Below are 22127 nucleotides of genomic sequence, written 5' to 3' on the forward strand. Positions count from 1 at the left end.
AAATTCTGTAAAGCAATTATCCTTCAATTAAAAAAAGAAAACGAGGAGGATCAGGGCATCTGGTGCCATCACTTCACGACAAAGAGAAGGCAGAAAAGCGGAAGCAATGGATTTTATTTTCTTGGGCTCCAAAATCACTGGGGACGGTGACTGCACCCAGGCAACTGAAAGACACCCCTTGAAAGAAAAGCTATGACAAACCTAGGCAGCATATTAAAAAGCAAAGACATCATTTTACTGACAAAGGTCTGTGTAGTCAAAGCTGTGTTTTTATTTAGTACTCATGTACAGACATGAGAGTTGGACCATAAAGAAGGCTAACTACCACAGAATTAATGCTTTCAAATTGTGGTGCTTGAGAAGACTTTTGAGAGTCTCTTGAACTGCAAGGAGATCAATCCAGCCAATCCTAATGGAAATCAACCCTGAATATTCATGGGAAGGACTGAAACTGAAACTGAAGCTCCAATCCTTTAGCCACCTGATGGGAAGAGTCACCTCACTGGAAAAGACCCTGATGCTGAGAAGGACCGAAGGCAACAGGAGAAGGAGGTGACGGATGATGAGATGGTGAGACAGCATTGCCAAATCAGTGGACAGAAGTCTGAGCGAGCTCTGGGAGATGGTGAAGGACAGGGGAGCCTGGTGTGCTGCAGCCCATGGGGTCACAAAGAGTCAGCCCCGACTTAGCAACTCAACAACAACAACAACAACAACAACAGGTGAGAAACCACAGTCTGGAAAGTTATTTAGATTCTTATTACACCTAAATGTTAGAGTGTTCATCTCTTGGACATCCTGGAGGCTCAGCGGATGAGCATCCACCTGCCAACGCAGGGGACACGGGTTCGATCTCTGATCCGGGACGATCCCACATGCCATAGCAGAGCAACTTAGCCCTCGAGCCGCAACTACGGAGCGCACTCGCTGTGACAACTGACTCCGCGGACCTAGAGTTTGTGCTGCGCAATAGAGAGTAGCTCCCACTCTCCCCGACTAGAGGACCCCCGCACAGCAACAAAGACTCAGAGCAGCTAAAAAGAAACAAATCATTTTAGAAAGAAAGTATTCATCTCTTGATAATGGAGTTGTGGGTGAATTTTATTTTCTATTTGTTTGCATTTTCTGTCAAGAACATGTGCTACCTTAGTACCTTTTATTTTTTTTCAAATAATGAGAGTTTTTCTTAAGTATTTATGGAGAATTTTAGGGCTCTGTTTTTAGATCTTTACTCCAATTGAAAAAAAAAATAACTGTCTGCTTGAAGAGAAATGCTAGCAGGCACGCAAGCAGGGCGAGCGCACAGTGCCGGTAAGGTGGGCGCGATGCTGCAGCAGGGCTCCTGGGAGACGGGGCAGTGCTGGTCCTGAAGGAGGGGTCGGGGTGGACAGGGCTGGGTGGAGGGCTTTCCAAGCCAGGGGACAGCCATGCCCACCAAGAAGGGGAGTCCAGCCAGGAACACAGCACCCCCCTCCCCAGCCCAGACCCTACACAAACGCCACCCAGGCCTGTGCCTCCTACGGCACCGGGCACTTCTGTCTCCATAGTCAAGGGGATGGATGAAGCCCTCTCTTAACTACTTGGCTTCAGGAGTAGGAGGCAAGGGCTGCCGACATGGTGCCTACAGCTGTATCCCCACCACGGGCTATGTGTTAGGCACACAGTACAGGCTCAGTAAACACTGTCTGAGAAAGAGAAAGGATGTACCTGTCAATTCTTTACTAGTCAGATCAGTAAGGCTGTAGTGAGAGTCAAGTTTCACACAATAACAGGCTCACAAAGGTTAACAACATGGATTCTGGGATTTAATTTAGAAACTCTTTCATCAGGCAGCTCAGTTTTAACTAGTCATATTTAGTTAACTAAAATCATGCATCACGCATGAATATACACGACTGGCCTTACTTATAGTAGGTTGTCTACATAAAGCAAGGCAGGATTCCTTCCCCTACACCCCACCACTTACCATAGGGCTTGAAATTCCCAACATTGGTCATTCATTTGAATTTAACACATAAATTTCGTCTTATACCAAAAGTCAAATACACTTTCACGGAGCGTATTAGCAGATTACACCATTATCAACCTTAAACACTCAGCACTAATAGGTTCTTTTTCATGTATAGACTATCTCCAAAATGGATTTCAGATGGTTTACAACAGTACAGATATAATATGACCAAAGTTAACCATGATTGAGAAAAAGATGTAAGTTAAGTAGTAAAAACTGGCAGTAGGTACGAGCGGTCACTATATATCTATCTGCCTACATAGATGGATGGATGGGTGGGGAGGTGGGGGGGGAATAATTGATGGATGAGTGGGTAGAAGGGTAGGTGGATGGACGGACAGACAGACTTCCTGTCCATCAAGCCAGAGCTGAGTTACATCATCCTTCTTTAAAGTCAACATAGCAACTCTGGTGGAAATAGAGCTTTTCCTGGACCCGAGCAATGTGATTCTAAACAATGTCGTCAATGAAAGTTTTCCTTAAAATGCAAACTTGGGCTCCCCGTGGCTGTGTCCTTACTGGCCCTGTGGGCACAGTGTGGATGCACAATTACGCACATTTCCTTCTCTAAGCGTCCAGTTATTGGGGTTCAGGCCACATTGCCTTATCTGTTTTTAAAGATGGAGATAACAATGGGGTGAGGCAGGTGACAAGCACTGCCTTGATGCACTCTGTACACACCTTGTCTCAGCAGAGCCTTCCCTGAGGTTAGAGGGAAGGCTGTGGAACTGAGAGCTTCCGGCCATGCAGACGGCAAAGATGTTTTCTGGAAAAGGCAAAGGATCTGTCTGTTCACCAGCCATGCTGCAGGGAGGTGAGAGGCGGGAGGAACCCGGCGGGCTCAGCCTCTGCCTCTGTGTGAGTGTTTTCCTGAAACCACGGAGCTGCACCCCAAACAAGTCAAGATCTGGGTTGTCTCACATGGTATTACCAAATTCTCACATATTACACTGTATATAGGTACCAATAGATGACATTAAAAGTGAACCACTGAATAAGTCACATTTGTTTCTGGAGCTAGTGGTAAAGAATCTGCCTGCCAATGCAGGAGACACAAGAGACACAGGTTCGATCCCTGCGTTGGGAAGGTCTCTTGGAGGAGGAAATGGCAACTCACTCCAGTATTCCTGCCTGGGAAATCCCAAGGACAGAGGAGCCTGGAAAGGTACAGTCCATGGGGTTGCAGAGAGTTGGACACGACTGAACATGCATGCACACACATACGGTTTTTATTTATATCATCCATGTAAATGCCAGAAAAACATCTCAGTTCATTTCAATCACTTAGCTGTATCCTACTCTTTGTGACCCCATGGACTGTAGCATGCCAGGCTTCCCCGACCATCACCAACCCCTGGAGCTCAAACTCATGTCCATAGAGTCGGTGATGCCATCCAACCATCTCATCCTCTGTCGTCTCCTCCTCCTACCTTCAACTGTTTCCAGCATCAGGGTCTTTTCCAATGAGTCAGTTCTTTGCATCAGGTGGCCAAAGCATTGGAGCTTCAGCTTCAGCATCAATCCTTCCAATGAATATTCAGGACTGATTTCCTTTAGGATTGACTGGTTTGATTTCCCTGCTGTCCAAGGGACTTTCAAGAGTCTTCTCCAACACCACAGTTCAAAAGCATCAACATTTCAGCACTAAGCTTTCTTTATGGTCCAACTCTCACATCCATACATGACTACTGGAAAAACCATAGCTTTGACTAGAAGGACCTTGGTAGGTAAAGTAATGTCTCTACTTTTTAATATGCTGTCTAGGTTTGTCATAGCTTTTTTTCCAAGGAGCAAGTGTCTTTTAATTTCATGGCTAAAAAACATCTACTTCTACTTCACTGACTATAAGAAAGCCTTTGACTGTGTACATCACAACAAACTGTAAAATTCTGAAAGAGATGGGAATACCAGACCACCTTACCTGCCTCCTGTGGAAACTGTATGCAGGTCAAGAAGCAACAGTTAGAAATGGACATGGGACAATGGACTGGCTCCAAATTGGGAAAGGAGTACGTCAAGGCTGTATATTGTCACCCTGCTTATTTAACTTATATGCAGAGTACATCATGAGAAACGCTGGGCTGGAGGAAGCAAAAGCTGGAATCAAGATTGCTGGGAGAAATATCAATAACCTCAGATACGCAGATGACACCACCCTTATGGCAGAAAGCAAAGAGGAACTAAAGAAGGTGCAAGAGGAGAGTGAAAAAGTTGGCTTAAAACTCAACATTCACAAAACGAAGATCATGGCATCCAGTCCCATCATTTCATGGCAAATAGATGAGGAAACAATGGAAACAGTGACAGACTTTATTTTCTTGGGCTCCAAAATCACTGCAGATGGTGACTGCAGCCATGAAATTAAAAGACGCTTACTCCTTGGAAGAAAAGTTATGACCAACCTAGAGAGAATATTAAAAAGCAGAGACATTACTTTGCTGACAAAGGTCCATATAGTCAAAGCTATGGTTTTTCCAGTAGTCATGTATGGATGTGAGAGCTGGACCATAAAGAAGGCTGAGTGCTAAAGAATTGATGCTTTTGAACTGTGGTGTTGGAGAAGACTCTTTTTTTTTTTTTTTTTAATAAATTTATTTATTTTAGTTGGGGGCTAATTACTTTACAATATTGTAGTAGTTTTTGCCTGGAGAAGACTCTTGAGAGTCCCTTGGACAGCAAGGAAATTAAACCAGTCAATCTTAAAGGAAATCAATCTTGAATATTCATTGAAAGGATTGATGCTAAAGCTGAAGCTCCAATACTTTGGCCACCTGATGTGAAGAGCCGACTCATTGGAAAAGACCCTGATGCTGGGAAAGATAGAAGGCAGAAGGAGAAGGGGATGACAGAGGATGAGATGGTTGGACGGCATCACAAACTCAATGGACATGAGTTTGAGCAAGCTCTAGGAGATGGTGAAGGACAGGGAAGCCTGGCATGCTGCAGTCCATGGGGTTACAAACAGTTGAACATGACTGAGTGACTGAACAACAACAACAATGTAAATGCCAAAGAAAAACTACCCAAAATGACCGAGTTTGGGCAAAATTACAATTCAGATGATACTTGACCATAATTTGCCAAATCAAAGGTTTCTGGACCTCACTCCAGAAACATGAATCCAGGTCTCTGATCATCCACTCAGAGGAAAGTGTAAAAGTCTAAAATGTCTAAAAGCAAAAATGCTGAAGTGCAAGTTAAATATCAAAGGTCTCAACATCGGTTTACACCATTTAATACAGAGGTTTGATAAATTAGAAAATCATTTTGCCCTCCTGATTCTCATGATGGCATTAGGATAAAACATCTTAAAAAAAACCATTTAAAAGCTTAAATCAATATTAAGATCATTCAACTTGCCCAATTAACAATTTCTGTCTATCGAGTCAAAGGTTGATGGTGGATACATAAATTGTACAAAATGTTTTAAAAGATTTTTGACAGCTTTTTTCCTATTAGTTGAAGCAATTGGTGTTAGAACCACGAATTAGAAGGTAACAGTGATCTGAGAGAGAGAAATGACCCAAGACAGGCTTTCAGGGACAGATGAGCCTAGTGGCCCACACTGTTTGGGACCCTGGGTCACGATGGTGCCACCTGCGGGAGACACAAGTCAGGGTGTCCGGGCAAGTCTCGGCTGCTCCGTGTGAGTTCGGGAGACCACCCCCCCAGTCTCCCTGCTCCCCAAAGGCAGCAGCAGGCTCACTGACCTCCTCCCGAGGCAGAAAGTGTGCAGAAAAGAAGGAGATGCAAACCAGCATTCACAAATTCTTCTCGTGTCCAGCCTGGTCGGCCAGCCCTTGCTTTAGGTCACGGGGAGGGGTATCATCTATTTTTCTTAGTCCTGTTTTCGCATTCTCACCAAATTTAAGCAGCCTGCTGGGGAAATCTGACTCTGGCCAAGGTTAATAAGAAGAGTATCTCATTTTCAGACTGTAATGTATTTCCATGTGCAGAATTATTTCCCCCAAAAATATGCCATTTAATTATTAAGGCCACCAAATAGTTGTAAATTTATATCAAAGTGAAGATAGTGTGCATTCCTAGGGAAGGATTGTGGGCTATATTTTAAAACAACTTTGAGTGTGTAACTTTACCATCAGTTGCACAAAAACAAACAAAAGAGTTTATGCTTCACACACAGTCGCACAGTTGCCTCCAGGAAGGTAGAAAAAACTTCCCCAAACCTTTAGAAATTAGAAAACTTTGAATGCTGCTTTAGTATGGAATTTGGACCTAAGACAGCAGAAAATATTCTTGCCCCACAAGCAAACTTTCCATTTTTTCAGAACTATACTTCCATCACTTATTTGGAGAATCTTCAATGACGGTCCTAAACAGGCTTATTAAGCCCACAGATTCATCAGTCCTGGTGGAAATTTCATCAAGAGCAGCAGCATCTACCGCGTCTCCCCTACTTCCTCCCACCCGACCCCCAGCCTCAGTGTCCCCCCTCAATACTCCCCTAGTAGCTACACCACCATCCTCTGGGGGCTCGAAGTCAAAGCACCAAGCACATCCTTGGTTCCTCTCTCTCCTTCCACACCACAGGACATGCCGCCCGCATCCCGTCCTCCAGACGAGCCAGTGCTTTCTCCTCCTGCTCTGGGGCTGCTCTGGCCCTGAACTCTGCATGGCCCGCTCCTTCCCACCACTCGGGTCCAGTTCAGATGCTGTCTCTTCCGTGAGGCCTCTCTCACTCCCCCATCTGCACCAGCCCTGACTCTGTCTCCCTGGCACGCTTTGCACTCCTCTGCAGCATGCTCACTGCCCTCAGCAGCTGATCAGTTGCTCAGTGGCTCATCATCTGTCCCCCAGACTGGAACGCGATCTCTGTGAGCGCAGGGGGTGTCCTGTCCTGTTCATCCCAGAAGCCCCGAACAGCCTGCCTAGAGCTGTCCCAGTCAGCACCGCCCAGCCCCCGGGGGATCAGGAGCAGGAACCAAGAGACCAGGAAAAGCATGTGCCCAGAAGTGAGCACGCGGAGGCCTCGGGGCCTGGCTTACCAACTCTGCGATCCTGTCCACATGCCGTTAGCGGCAGTCATGCCTTTCTGAGCCGGAGCGCGTGGGCGCGGTGTAATCTTCCGAGAGGACAACAGTGGCTGCCTCGTGCTCACCTTCCGGGCTTGTCATGCTCACTCAGACTCCCCTCTACGGCTCTTCTCACAGACCTGCAGTCACGGTCACGTCTCCGTCATCACCACGGCCTCCCCCACGACATCTGGCTAAAGGCAAGGTGCCCCTCAGGCCCTCCCCCCAGCAGCACCCACGGTGTGCCCCCCGCGCTACACTGGCCACAGGGGCGTGCAGCCTGAAGCCTGGTCCAGGGGGAGGGGACTGTGGGCGCGTCCCCGGTGAAGGGGCCTCTCCGGGGACCGACGGAGACCAGCTCACACAGCAGGGGCCCCTGGCACCCGGCCACCGTCCGCCCACAGCACTGAACGCCACAGAGGGGCTCCTTGCAGTAACTGATCAGTCCGAACCTCTCCCCCTCGGGGCCCTTCTGGAATGTTCTCTCCATATGATAACCATGCAACACACAGAAACACACCCCTGCGCGCAGACGACACCTGCTTCAGCAGGCTGGGCGGGCCACACGCACGTCCTCCGCTTCCCCGACGATCGCTAGGTCCCCTCTAAACCCGGACATGAGAGGCACCCTGAGTTCATTCCAATCACCAGACACATTCTTTTCAGAGCACATCACTAGTATAAAGCCAAGTGTGACTTTAATAAAAATGACAGCGAGCTCAGAATTAACTTCCAAAATCTGTATCGTGTCACCGTGCGTCACGAGGAAGCTGTAATGGCCCGTTCAATCCCACTTAAATGCACAGTCTCAGAGGATAGAACCTTTATCTTGTGGACATTCCCCAGCAAGGGAAATTTCTAGCCAGTATCCAGGAGTGGGCCATTTCCTGGGAGCGTGTTCAATTATTAATCTGAGCTTGATGAGGCTACAAAACATCTTACTGGAAAGGCAGCTGAAAAAGGGGGGTTGAGATAGCTGGATTTGTTTCTCTTCCTTGGAAAATATTCCATATCAACTAAACATCCATCACTTTTCAGCTAATAATATTTTAATCACTGAGTCCATTAACTCTAACATGCATCTGTCAAGGACTTGTTATGGGTTCGCCATTGGGCTAAACACGATGAAGTTACAAGATACATTTAAGACATGGTTTCAGCGCTCAGATAGTTATAAATCTGGCTAGGAAAGCAATCTATTTATACTTGAAAACTTTGATTAAATTAAAAATGTATTTTTATACATTTTTATACAGACAGTGGGCTTCCCTGGTGGCCCAGTGGTAAAGAATCTGCCTGCCAATGCAGGAGACGTGGGTTTGATCCCTGGGTTGGGAAGATCCCCTGGAGAAGGAAATGGCAACCCACTCCAGTATTCTAGCCTGGAGAATTCTGTAGACAGAGGAGCCTGGCGGGCTACAATCCAGAGGGTTACAAAGAGTCGGACACAGCTTAGCGACTGAGCACGCACACACAGACCACGCATGCTGTGAGAGAACAAGAGATGCTTCCTGAAAACATCAAGCACACTCTGACTTCGAGGTCTTTGCACCTGCTGTTCCTTCCAGACTCCAGAATGTTCTTTGCCTCCAGGGCTTGCTCCCTTGCTGCACTCAGGTCTCTGCCCAAGTGCCCTGCACCGGTGGGTCTTCTCTGACCCTCCATCCACCTGCTGCATTTCCTTACCGGACAAGCATTTCTTCCCGGCGGCTGTCCACCCTGACCGATGGGGATTCTTCCTGTGTTACCCTCTTCTGTCTTCCCCTCCCAGGAAAGGAGAAGGCAGGAACTCGGTCTGTCCCCTCTCTGTTCTGTCCCCAACATCCAGAAGAGGGCCTGGATCCTAACTGGCATTCAACCAGCATCTCCTTAACTACTGTTGAAGGAATAAGTCATATAACACAGCTTACTTCACAGCATGACGTCATGTGGATTACGATGTTTTCCAGGAAAGTCACAACTACGACGTGAAACTACAGGCTTCCTAAGAAACAAGCCTTCCCTCCCAGTGTCAGCCCTGCAAAGCATACGGACAGGCTTCATTTCAATCTGTTGATCACACAGGTGTCCCACATCATGCTGGACTTGAATGCTCAATACAAACACATGGAGACGGATTTACATACGACGACTAGATAAAGCCAACCCCAATTCACCATGTTCTAAACTCTGGGCACAGGAGGGCCGAGAGGAGTTACTCCACATTCAAGGTCAGGAGGGGCCGTCGTGAGTAGATACCCCTTGTCCAAGGTAAGGAGCAACGGCTGCACTTTGCTGGAGCAGCCGTGAAGAAATACCCCAAGTCCAAGGTAAGAGAAACCCAAGTAAGACGGTAAGTGTTGCGAGAGGGCATCAGAGGGCAGACACACTGAAACTAAAATTACAGAAAACTAGCTAATCTGATCACACGGACCACAGCCTTGTCTATCTCAATGAAACTAAGCCATGCCGTGTGGGGCCACCCAAGACGGATGGGTCATGGTGGAGAGGTCTGACAGAATGTGGTCCACTGGAGAAGGGCATGGCAAACCACTTCAGTATTCTTGCCTTGAGAACCCTGTGAACAGTATGAAAAGGCAAAAAGATAGGACACTGAAAGATGAACTCCCCAGGTCAGTAAGTGCCCAATATGCTACTGGAGATCAGTGGAGAAATAACTCCAGAAAGAATGATGGGATGGAGCCAAAGCAAAAACGATACTCAGCTGTGGAGGTGACTGGTGATAGAAGCAAAGTCCGATGCTGTAAAGAGCAATATTGCATAGGAACCTGGAATGTTAGGTCCATGAATCAAGGCAAATTGGAAGTGGTCAAACAGGAGATGGCAAGAGTGAACATCAACATTCTAGGAATCAGCAAACTAAGATGGACTGGAATGGGTGAATTTAACTCAGATGACCATTATATCTACTACTGTGGGCAAGAATCCCTTAGAAGAAATGGAGTAGCCATCATGGTCAACAAAAGAGTCCGAAAGGCAGTACTTGGATGCAATCTCAAAAGCGACAGAATGATCTCTGTTCGTTTCCAAGGCAAACCATTCAATATCACAGTAATCCAAGCCTATGCCCCAACCAGTAATGCCGAAGAAGCTGAAGTTGAACGGTTCTATGAAGACCTACAAGACCTTCTAGAACTAACACCCAAAAAAGATGTCCTTTTCATGATAGGGGACTGGAATGCAAAAGTAGGAAGTCAAGAAACACCTGGCGTAACAGGCAAATTTGGCCTTGGAGTACAGAATGAAGCAGGGCAAAGGCTAATAGAGCTCTGCCAAGAGAACGCACTGGTAATAGCAAACACCCTCTTCCAACAACACAAGAGAAGACTCTACACGTGGACATCACCAGATGGTCAACACCGAAATCAGATTGATTATATTCTTTGTGGCCAAAGATGGAGAAGCTCTATACAGTCAGCAAAAACAAGACCAGGAGCAGACTGTGGCTCAGATCATGAACTCCTTATTGCCAAATTCAGACTTAAACTGAAGAAGGTAGGGAAAACCACTAGTCCATTCAAGTATGACCTAGATCAAATCCCTTATGAGTATAGAGTAGAAGTGACAAATAGATTTAAGGGACTAGATCTGATAGAGTGCCTGATGAACTATGGACAGAGGTTTGTGACATTGTACAGGAGACAGAGATCAAGACAATCCCCAGTGGCTGTCTGAGGAGGCCTTATAGATAGCTGGGAAGAGAAGAGAAGCGAAAAGCAAAGGAGAAAAGGAAAGATATTCCCATCTGAATGCAGAGTTCCAAAGAATAGCAAGGAGAGTTAAGAAAGCCTTCCGCAGCGATCAATGCAAAGAAATAGAGGAAAACAACAGATTGGGAAAGACTAGAGATCTCTTCAAGAAAATTAGAGATACCAAAGGAACATTTCATGCAAAGATAGGCTCGATAAAGGACAGAAATGGTATGGACCTAACAGAAGCAGAAGATATTAAGAAGAGGTGGCAAGAATACACAGAAGAACTGTACAAAAAAGATCTTCACGACCCAGATAATCACGATGGTGTGATCACTCACCTAGAGCCAGACATCCTGGAATATGAAGTCAAGTGGGCCTTAGAAAGCATCACTATGAACAAAGATAGTGGAGGTGATGGAATTCCAGTTGAGCTATTTCAAATCCTCAAAGATGATGTTGTGAAAGTGCTGCACTCAATATGCCAGCAAATTTGGAAAACTCAGCAGTGGCCACAGGACTGGAAAAGGTCAGTTTTCGTTCCAATCCCAAAGAAAGGCAATGCCAAAGAATGCTCAAACTACCACACAATTGCACGCATCTCACATGCTAGTAAAGTAATGCTCAAAATTCTCCAAGCCAGGCTTCAGCAATACGTGAACCGTGAACTTCCAGATGTTCAAGCTAGTTTTAGAAAAGGCAGAGGAACCAGAGATCAAATCGCCAACATCCACTTGATCATCGAAAAAGCAAGAGAGTTCCAGAAAAACATTTATTTCTGCTTTATTGACTATGCCAAAGCCTTTGACTGTGTGGATCACAATAAACTGTGGAAAATTCTGAAAGAGATGGGAATACCAGACCATCTGACCTGTCTCTTGAGAAACCTGTATGCAGGTCAGGAAGCAACAGTTCGAACTGGACATGGAACAACAGACTGGTTCCAAATAGGGAAAGGAGTATGTCAAGGCTGTATATTGTCACCCTGCTTATTTAACTTATATGCAGAGTACATCATGAGAAACGCTGGCTGGAAGAAACACAAGCTGGAATCAAGATTGCCGGGAGAAATATCAATAACCTCAGATAAGCGGATGACACCACCCTTATGGCAGAAAGTGAAGAAGAACTAAAGAGCCTCTTGATGAAAGTGAAAGAGGAGAGTGAAAAAGTCGGCTTAAAGCTCAACGTTCAGAAAACTAAGATCATGGCATCTGGTCCCATCACTTCATGGGAAATAGATGGGGAAACAGTGGAAACAGTGTCAGACTTTATTTTTTTGGGCTCCAAAATCACTGCTGATGGTGATTGCAGCCATGAAATTAAAAGACGCTTACTCCTTGGAAGGAAGGTTATGGCCAACCTAGATAGCATATTTAAAAGCAGAGACATTACTTTGCCAACAAAAGTCCGTCTAGTCAAGGCTATGGTTTTTCCAGTGGTCATGTATGGATGTGAGAGTTGGACGGTGAAGAAAGCTGAGCGCCACAGAATTGATGCTTTTGAACTGTGGTGTTGGAGAAGACTCTTGAGAGTCCCTTGGACTGCAAGGAGATCCAATCAATCCATCCTAAAGGAGATCAATCCTGGGTGTTCATTGGAAGGACTGATGTTGAAGCTGAAACTCCAATACTTTGGCCACCTGATGTGAAGAGTTGACTCATTGGAAAAGACCTTAATGCTGGGTAGGATTGGGGACAGGAGGAGAAGGGGACGACAGAGGATGAGATGGTTGGATGGCATCACCAACTCGATGCACATGGGTTTGGGTAGACTCCGGGAGTTGGTGATGGACAGAGAGGCCTGGCGTGCTGCAATTCATGGGGTCGCAGAGTCGGACACAACTGAGTGACTGAACTGAACTGAAACTCTGAACATTAAAACCAAGGGTGGTGTTAATTTTGGACATTTACACAGTTTGAAACCAACAAATTCCACATAGAGCTGAGCCATAGTTTCTAAATACAGGCTCCTTGTCAGCGTAGATTATAAGAGAGAGACAAAAGACACTGTCCAGCTATATCATTTGCCTCAAGTGAATCAACTGAGTTTATACAATTATAAACTGTCTCCTATTATATTAGGATTTTTCAATTTGTTATATATATTTGCTTGCTCACTTGTTTTTAGTCCAGAGAGTTTATTCTGTTCTCACATTGAAGCTGAAACACCTCACATGTGCAGTTTTACCCTAAAGAAATAAAATGTGTTCGTGCAGGCTTCCAAAAGTCCTCCGATTGAGGACCATGCGTGAGACACGTGGAGGGTCAGAGACAAGAATGGTCAGATGGGTGGCGGGTCAGACGCGGGGAGGAGCCCACCCCCAACACCCCGTGTCAGGAAGGCCACCCCCTCCCCCAGGAGTCCTGACTCTCAGGGGAACTCAGTCCACCGGGGCCAATCTCTCTAAGGACATGGTAGAACCATCAGCAAAATACCAACAAATGAGAACTCTTGTCACTGAGAAAACCCTAAAATAACTGCTACAACACTAAGACTTTCCGTCCAAAACAAAAATGGTTTAGACAGCGTTCTCTTCATGAGGATGGAGGAGAGACCATGAACTAAAGAGGCTCCAAGAACTGACCTCCAGAGTGAAATTCTTTTGGGGTGTTAGAGGGCTCCTTGCAGATAGCATCAACGATGGTGACCTTGAAAGTAATGTCTAGGGAAGACCCAAGACTTGGGCAGCACAAAGACCTGGATTTAAAAAAAAAGAAAATGGGGCGGAGGTGGGGGAAACTCCAGCCAAACCAACCTGAGAAAGAGACCAAACATAAACTGGTGATGAAGGAAGTCCTTTTTCATTTTCATGTATCTGCCTCCCTGCAGCCCTGCCCACACTCACAGCAAGCCATCTGGTCAACGAACATCACACCCACCCACTGGACAACAGGCAGATCCCCGAGTCCAGTTCCACCGTCCTCTCAAATAGAAACGCTGAGGGTAGGAAGGCCATCTGATAGCAAAGACCACGCTGCTCTCCATCTCGCTGGTGGAGACCACACTCTGCACACGGCTAAGGTGCAACTCCTGTCTCCTTATTCTGCACTACGTATGTATATATATTATATTATACGTATATATGGGCTTCCCTGGTAGCTCAGATGGTAAAGAATCTGCCGCAACGCAGGAGACCCAAGTTCAGCCCCTGGGTTGGGAAGATCCCCTGGAGAAGGAAATGACAACCCGCTCCAGTATTCTTGCCTGGAGAATCCCATGGCAGAGGAGCCTGGGGGGCAACAGTCCATTGGGTCGCAAAGAGTCAGACACGACTGAGTGACTAACACTTTCACTTTCTCACACACACACACACACTTATAATCATTCCTGCAAAGCTTTAAGATAGGGAAGGGAAATTCAGCCATGAAATGCTTTACATGACATAAAAATCCCCACCCCCAGTCCTTATCCCAGCTCCTCGGTACAAAGCAAGTTTTATTAACACAAGGCAAGTGCTCAATTTAAAGAAAACTGTGGGCATTAAAGCAGGTTGTTTTATGTCTCTGACATGAATACTCCGGGTGCATGAACTATTGAGGCCTGGGTTTAAGTGTGATTAATGCCTCATACTTGGAAAGCATCCAAACTTATTAAATCTGATGGAGTAAAACAGCGTAACTTTCTCATATTATTTCCAAGAGATACGATTAGGCCGAATCGCACCAGTGAATGAAACCAGAAGTAAGCCATGGGGCGGGGGCGAGGAACTCAGTTGTATTTACAAAGAATTAAGAGGAGCTGAGCATTTCAGCAAGCACAGGCAGAGTTCAATCACCTCACCCCGAGGAGAACAGCGCAGCCTGAAGCCCGCGCCAACAGCACCTCCCCGTGTTGCCTGTGACCCCCCCCACAGCGCCGAGCGGGGCGCCCCGCTGGAATCAAAGGAAAGGCCATTTGGTCCTTATTCTCTCCTCCCACCGCACAATGGATATGTCAGTCACCCACACATCATATCACACATACACATCACACACGCCACATCACACACACACACATGTCATATCACACACGTGTCATATCACACAGACACACACACGTTATCTTGTACTCAGCCATGCCACGGCAGTGATGTTTAACAGCATCCTTTAAATGACCCCCTCTCCACACAGAACACAGGGCCTACACACCGTCTGCTCACACAGTACGCTTACCACCCCAGACAAGCTTGTCCAAAATCAACTACTCTCAGATTTACCAGTTCAGGTGTTATGTATATTTGGCCTTTCTGATCTGGGGTGCTTCTCAAAGGCAAGCAGCCCTAAGAACACATCAGATATTCACTCAATTCTTTCACTTGCTCTCTGAATGGGAATGAAACTCCAGAGAAACAAACAGAAGAACAGCACCATCTGCCACACACGACACCCCGAGTCCAGCAGAGAGTGGAGCCAGCATGTCCCAGACGCCTCAGGATCACACGAGAAGGTCAGCACAGGTGTGTCTGGCCCCTCTCTTCAGGGCAGAGAGGCACAGAGAAGGGCAGCGGGCGGCCGGGCCCGGCTCAGACTCTGCGATGACTCTAAACACTACATAGCCAGACTCTCAGATACCTGGATTTAGGGTGATTATTTGAGAAGGAGAAACATATGAAAATATTTGTAATATCAAAGCACATCCGAGTCAATTACAAATCTCAGGGCAGATCTGAGACGTGGAGGGAAATGCTACACCTCCCAGCAGCGTCTGAACTGATAAAAGAATAACAAATTTTTTTAAATCTGCCAAACAACAAAGCTTCAATTTATTATACATGCTCATCAATTTAACCCAGTAGAAAAAAAAAACCTTAAAAGCCTGAGGGTGATGCAGCACCTTTAATACACAGACCCTGAGCACGCCGCAGATCAAGGCCCCGGCCCCAGCTTGCTTTGTCTGCCAAAGATGAAAGCCAGGCGCACACAGGTGAAGGCTCTGTTTGAATCATCACCTGCAATTAAGCAAAGGGAAACCAAGAGAAGAGGTAAGCTGAACTCGCTCGGGAACGACGCCCCGGACGAGGCAGGTGGACACTCGCTGCCCCATCGGCTGGCTCTCTCCCCAGGGATTGCGGCGCTCACTGATTTCCTGCCTGGAAGGACACGCACAGCCCCCAGCACCCACTCCTCTCTCGTATTTCTCTACATGTGTGTCTAAGTGCTTGCCGCTCTAGGAAACAATATCCCAGCAACACAGGTCTGTGTGAGATCTCACGAGACACTACGATGAGCAGCTGGGTTGCACGTTTGAAAGTTGCAGGACCTCCCTGGCGGTGCAGTGGTTAAGATTCCACGCTTCCAATGCAGGGGGTACAGGCTCCATCCCTGGTTGGGGAGCTAGATCCCACATACTGCGTGGCAGGCCAACAAGTTTTTAGAAATTAAGTAAAATAGATGAGCAATGAGGATTTACTGTGTGGCACAGGGAACGGTATATATAATAAAAAAAAAAAGAAAGTTTCTAAGAGAGTAAATCTTAAAAGTTCTCATCAGAAGAAAAACCCTACAGCTGAAAGGTGATGAGTGTTAACTTAATGAAAGGTGGCCAGTGCTAACTTACCATGCTAATCATTCCCATACATGCACATATCAAATCCCCAAATCCGCTAATCAAGCATAAAGGCCTCCACTTGTCTCCCTTCTGCACCAGCATTCCAATCACGACGATTCCTCTGCGTGTACTCAGTCGTGTCCGACTCAGTCGTGCCACCCCAGGGACTGTAGCCCACCAGGCTCCTCTGTCCATGGGATTCACCAGGCAAGAATCCTGGAGCGGGTTTTCATGCCCTCTTACAGGGGATTTTCCCAACCTGGGATCCAACTTGGGTCTCCTGCATTGCAGGCAGATTCTTTACCATCTGAGCCACCAGAGAAGTAAATTGGAGCATGTTTACCCAAAATTTGCAGACCGAACCCTCTTCCCATTAACAGTATCTCTACAATGAAGCTCTCTCCATTCCAAAAGAGCGTGGTGGTTTTAATAAAAAGGCGCCGCAGCACCAGCTCACAGCTGGTGACTGTTTGTCAAGTTCAACTTCTTTAGAAACGCTGCACTGTCTGAAAGCGCCCGGTGTCCCCTCCGTGGATGAGCCGTCTGCTGTGACTCACAGGCCGTGTGGGCCCTCAGCTTCCCTCTCCCGGGAGACGGAGGAGCTCAGAGCAGGCAGGTGCCCTCTTCCTGCCATCACACATGGTCAGTGTACGCTGGACCGACCTGCCCCCAGCTCCAAACACCCAGCTCTGAAAAGGAACCTGACCCTCAGTAACGCAGGCTTCCCACCTGTGTGCTGCCCACAAACCATCCCAATGAGACTCTCAGATCCACCCAGACTTCAGAAAGAAACCCCAACTGTATCAAAATGAATAAATATGAAGTCCATAAAGTTGACTCCTCATACGACAGACAGCTCAAAAAGCATCATCTTTCCCTAAAGATCCTTTAGGAAGAAGACAGAAAGGATGTAACCCCTCCTTGCGTCAGAACCGTTTGGAAGCCTCTAGAACCACTGGTGCATTCTGTCTGCCTTCATTTCTGTAAATCGATCTTAAATCCACACGCTTTCTGTCTCTTGGAGGCTAACAATGATGACAACGCATGAGGCCAACAGAGAGAGCGACTGCTCCTTGGCCCCAGACAGCACCTTCTCCAAGGTGATCACTTCTTCTTAATCTCAGAGTTAATGAAGAGGCTGGGGAGTCGTGCCTGCTGGATAAACCCGGGCCGCGAGCTGGTCCGCAGGCCCACGCTCCCCACATCAGAGCCAAACCTCTGTAAACAGTGACGTCTCAGCATCTCCCCCGGAGCCCTCCGCCTGCTTCCTCTCTGTTATTTCTGGCCCCTGGTTTATGCTCCATGCCAGGCACCCAACTGTGAGGTCCCTGAGCAACAAGGACCCTTCCCAAGTCAAAGCAAACGGGCCCAGCAAACAGAACCGGACCTTCCTGCCGGACCTGCATCTGTGGTTCAGATCCTGCTCACAGGTTCCCAACCTTCTGAGCTAAATGAGCAAGCGATCCAGAGAAATGACACTTCCAGAACCTTGTTCTTTTGTGAAGGAAATGAACGTGCAGACAGCAGCATGTTGAACAAAATAATGCTTTCTTTCTTCAAACAGGCAACATCTAAAATAACACAGCCTCAGGGGTGGGGACGGGCTGGCATGAGCGGATGCAAACCTCGGAATGGATAAACACCGCGGTCCTACTGCACAGCACAGGGGCCTCCACCCAGCGTCCTGGGATGAACCGTAATGGAAAGAATATGAGAAGAACGTGTCCATACGCCTCACGGGGTCACTTGGCTGTAGAGCAGAGACTACTAACACACCGTGAGTCAAGCGTACTCCTGTTGTAAAGATACACACAGTCTGAACCTTAAAAAATACACAAACAACACAGCCTTTCCTCTCAGCCCGCCCTAGGCCTCCCCCCAGACGCCGTCCCCTGAGTCATGGTCCCCCACGCCAGCAGAGACGAGCAGAGAGCACCCCCATGGTCTCAGCTACAGTGTTAAAGAGGGAAAAGACATGAATGAAGCAAAGTCCAACCGGACGGGTTTTCTGGGTGAGACCTTAGGGCTCACAGCACAGACGTGCCGGTTGGGGTCCTGCAGATAAGAAAGAGATGCTCCACTGCTAACAGGAACCTGCAGACGTGGTCAGCTCGTCGGCTCCAAAGGCGGGAGGAGCAGGGGATGAGGCTGCCTCCCCAAGGACACGGTCACCCGGCTTGCCCGCAGGGGGTGAGCTGCATAGGACAGAGTCCAGCAGAGCTCCTCCCAGAGCTGGGAACACACACAGCTGCTCTGGGACATGGAGGACGGATTTCGGCCTTCCCATCAGCAGACACGCCTGAGCAAAGGCGGACCTGAGCTGGGACCAGGCGCCCTTCCCTTCAGGGCCTTGCCAACCTGGAGATTCTAGGAAACTTAGGGTTTTACAGCTGCTCCGTGTAGCTGTCACTCTGCCAGGATTTCAGGAAGTGGGAAGGTCAGGGCCCAATTTATCTCTTCACTTTTGGCTACCTTTGTAACCCCAAGGAGCTAATCATTTCTTTGGCCCTCTATCGCCCAGGGCAACACTGACACTTCATGTTACACCCCAAGCCGGAAGTCCTTCTTTCAAAAATCCTCTACTATGGCTGCAGGGGCCCCTGACTTGCTCCTGCTGCCCACACTGCCTTGAGCCTTTCTAAAACAATGGATTTTCGCTACAGGTATTTTTGCAAACACAGCCGCTAACCCCTAAAAACACGAGGCTCTGGCTGTGCTCACAAAGCCCCAGTCTCCATGTGCCCTAGGGACAGTCACGACCGCCTGCCCCTTCCCCCTGCACCTCTGGGGGCCCCCTCCTAGTCGGGGAGAGGGCGGAGAGCAAGATCCCAGGACCCCACCCTCCCTGGCACAGCTACTGGAGCATCACTGGCGCAAAGGCACTTCCCACACCAAGTCGAGCTGAGTCGGCCAGAGTGTTTCTCAGAAATATGAGCCAAGAGATACAGAGGGAATGAGGCAGTGCGTGAGGGCACAGGGGCTGGGGTGACACGGGGTGGCCAGACCCGACCCTGTTTAAGTGGAGGAAGCCAGTGCATGACGTGAGAGCGAGGCGACCGGGACGGGAACAGCAGCACCGCCGGCTCGGTGTTGTTCAGTCGCTAAGTCATGTCCGACTCTTTTCGACCCCACGGACATTAGCCCACCAGGCTCCTCTGTCCACGGGATTCTCAGGCAAGAAGACTGGAGAGGGTTGCCATTTCCTTCTCCGGGGGATCCTCCTGACCCAGGGATCGAACCTGCGTCTCTTGCGTCTCCGGCAATGGGATTCCTTACCCCTGAGCCACCTTGGGAAGGATTATCTGTCTGCACCCCCAGCTGACCTGAGACCCCACTGATCATCACGTCCAATCTTTGGCTTCTCCAGCTCCTGAAAATAAGCACCTCTCCCATTTTAACTAAAGCTATCTTGAATGGGGTTCTGGTTGTTACAGCGAAAAGAACTCTGACTGCAAGGAGAACTGGGCCGGCGCGTGAACTCAGGGCGGAGTGGAGGGAAGGGTCCCAGGACGCAGGGGGACCGGTCGTGAGACTTCGGCAGTTGCTGAGATGGATGGACAGTCGTCCTGCGGCACCTGCTCCTCCCCACCTGCGCTGCTGATCAAAGTCGCCCCCAGGGCGGGTGAGAAGGTGTGAAAGGAACAAATCCCCGTTCCGGCACCAGGGGCGCAGTTTGTTATCATTTCCAGGAAGAATTCGGAATTTAAAAACGAATCTTGGAAGTGTAACTCCGTAACCCTGGGGAAGCAGTTCCCAAAGGTGGGCTTGCAGGCACCAGAGCGCCCAGGGGTGGAAGATAATTTCGAGCAGGTGAGCCTTTCAAGTCCTGCCACCTGGTGACGCGGACACCGCCAGGGAAGCTTGGTGCGGCTGCCCCACAATAGGACGGTAATGCCCGTCATTAGGGGCAGGAAGTGAGCCTAAGAGGATGGCATCTTGAACATCGCCAAGAGGGTTTGCTTAAATCTCTAGCTTTGATCACAAATGTAACAAAAATATCTGAGATTGAAGCAGCCTCTCCTTTGCGCATACATCAAAGAAGCTATTAGTACAAGAATCTAGAAGTTTGTTCAAATAAATATTCCCAACCAGATTGCTAGGATCATTACAGAGTACGAGGCCTTTAGATATTTCCAGTCTGGTCTCTCTGGGGCAACGAGGAACCTGCTGGGCTGAGATGAGCGTGACGCACCGGTGGTCATGTGGCTGGAGGTCACGTCCCCCCCTGCACACCGCCTCGCAGACTCACCCACCTGCACACAAGTGTGTGTCATCACGCACAGCCCCCTCGTAACAGTTCACTTTTCCACGGCTCAACAGTATTGGACGGTTTCCTGCCCCAGCTCAGCAGTTCCAGTGTGGCCAACCACATTATCCCCTGTCCACTGTCTTCACAGCTACATCCAGAGACTTGGAAAACAGTGCATGCCCAGTCTCCCCCTTCCCTCTCAAGAATAAGTGAGCCCTAGGGGGGACGGGGAGGGCAGTGCCCAGGGGCTCGCCATGCACTGCGAGGGGCCAGTTCTCCGCACCAGGCAGCAAGGGGTGCGCCTGCCCGGGCAGCGCTGGACGAGCTCCTCTGTGGTCAGCGTCCACCGGAGCGAAAGCGGCTGGGCCTCAGATGCAGTATCCAGAAAACCTAGGCATGACTCAAGAGGAGCCCCGCGCTGACTCCCCTGTCTGCCTGCAACGCTGCACGCTCTCCACCCCCGCCGACACACGGACTGCCCCCTCCCTCCACAGCCGCCGGGACTGTTCCCCTGGGGGCACCTTTTCCTCCCAGCAGCGCAGCTGCAAGTTTCAGGGAGTTCCGACACGTGTCGCGTGGGCTCAGCCACCGACGCCTCCCTCACACCTGTCCTCTCTGCTCTGCGCTGCCCTCCGGCCCTCACTGCCCGCTTCCAGCACTGGCCGCTGAAAACAACCCAGGCTGGGCGACAACTTGAGGGCTATTCACTGGGAGAAAACCCACCTGCAGCAGGTAAGGGGGGTGAGTCTGGGGCCTTCCCTCCTGGGGGCATTCATGCCCTCCCCCCAGAGCAGGTGGGGAGGACCTGCAGCTTTGTGATCAGAGGGATGGACTTGGTCTAGGTGGTGGCAAAGCAGCTAGACAAGCAAGGGTCACGCGTGGGGCTGAGGGTGGTACCATGGAAGCAAATAAGCCAGGGGAGCCCTGCAATGCACAAACTGATCACTAAACCACACGTGCAGGGGAGACTCTGGGGGGGGATGGAGCGGCAGTTTGGGGTTAGCAGATGTAAGCTTTTATAGAGAGACTGGGTAAACAAGGTCCTACTGTAGCACAGACAACCACGTGCAATATCTTATCATAAACCATCAGTTCAGTTCAGTTCAGTCGCTCAGTAGGTTCCAACTCTTAGGGACCCTATGGACTGCAGCATGCCAGGCCTCCCTGTCCATCACCAACTCCCAGAGCTTACTCAAACCCATGTCCACTGAGTCAGTGATGCCATCCAACCATCTCATCCTCTGTCGTCCCGTTCTCCTCCTGCCCTCAATCTTTCCCAGCATCAGGGTCTTTTCAAATGAGTCAGTTCTTCGCATCAGGTGGCCAAAGTATTGGAGTTTCAGCTTCAGAATCAGCTGAAACCATTATAAACCACAGTGGAAAAGAATATTGAAAAAGAATATATAAATATATGTATAACTGAATCACTTTGCTGTACAACCGAATTAACAACATAAATTAACTAAACTTCAATGAAAATGAAAAAAATCAAGTCTGTCTTCCTTCCACAGAGCCTGGGGAAAAAAATAACAATAATAAATGAAATTAAATAAGCTACCTGTGCAGGTAGCAAGTCCCAGGGAGGTCTGTGAAACTCACAAGCATGGAACATT

General features: G+C 48.5%; 1 protein-coding gene across 5 annotated transcripts in view; it reads right to left on the reverse strand.

Moving 5' to 3' along the window:
- Positions 1-22127, reverse strand: part of LOC145524035 (uncharacterized) — a 343643-nt gene that overhangs the window by 248097 nt on the left and 73419 nt on the right. The window contains exon 3 of one of the 5 annotated variants that reach the window (XR_014067042.1): positions 15539-15666. The exons of the other annotated variants lie outside the window; for them this stretch is intronic. The gene's annotated coding sequence lies outside the window, so the exon portion shown is untranslated. Of the gene's footprint in view, positions 1-15538; positions 15667-22127 lie in introns of those variants that run through there. 5 annotated transcript variants of the gene reach the window in all.

The sequence above is a fragment of the Giraffa tippelskirchi genome, chromosome 10, assembly GCF_054371585.1.
Source record: "Giraffa tippelskirchi isolate mGirTip1 chromosome 10, T2T-mGirTip1v1.2.pri, whole genome shotgun sequence".
In the NCBI taxonomy this organism is placed as follows: Eukaryota; Metazoa; Chordata; class Mammalia; order Artiodactyla; family Giraffidae; genus Giraffa; species Giraffa tippelskirchi.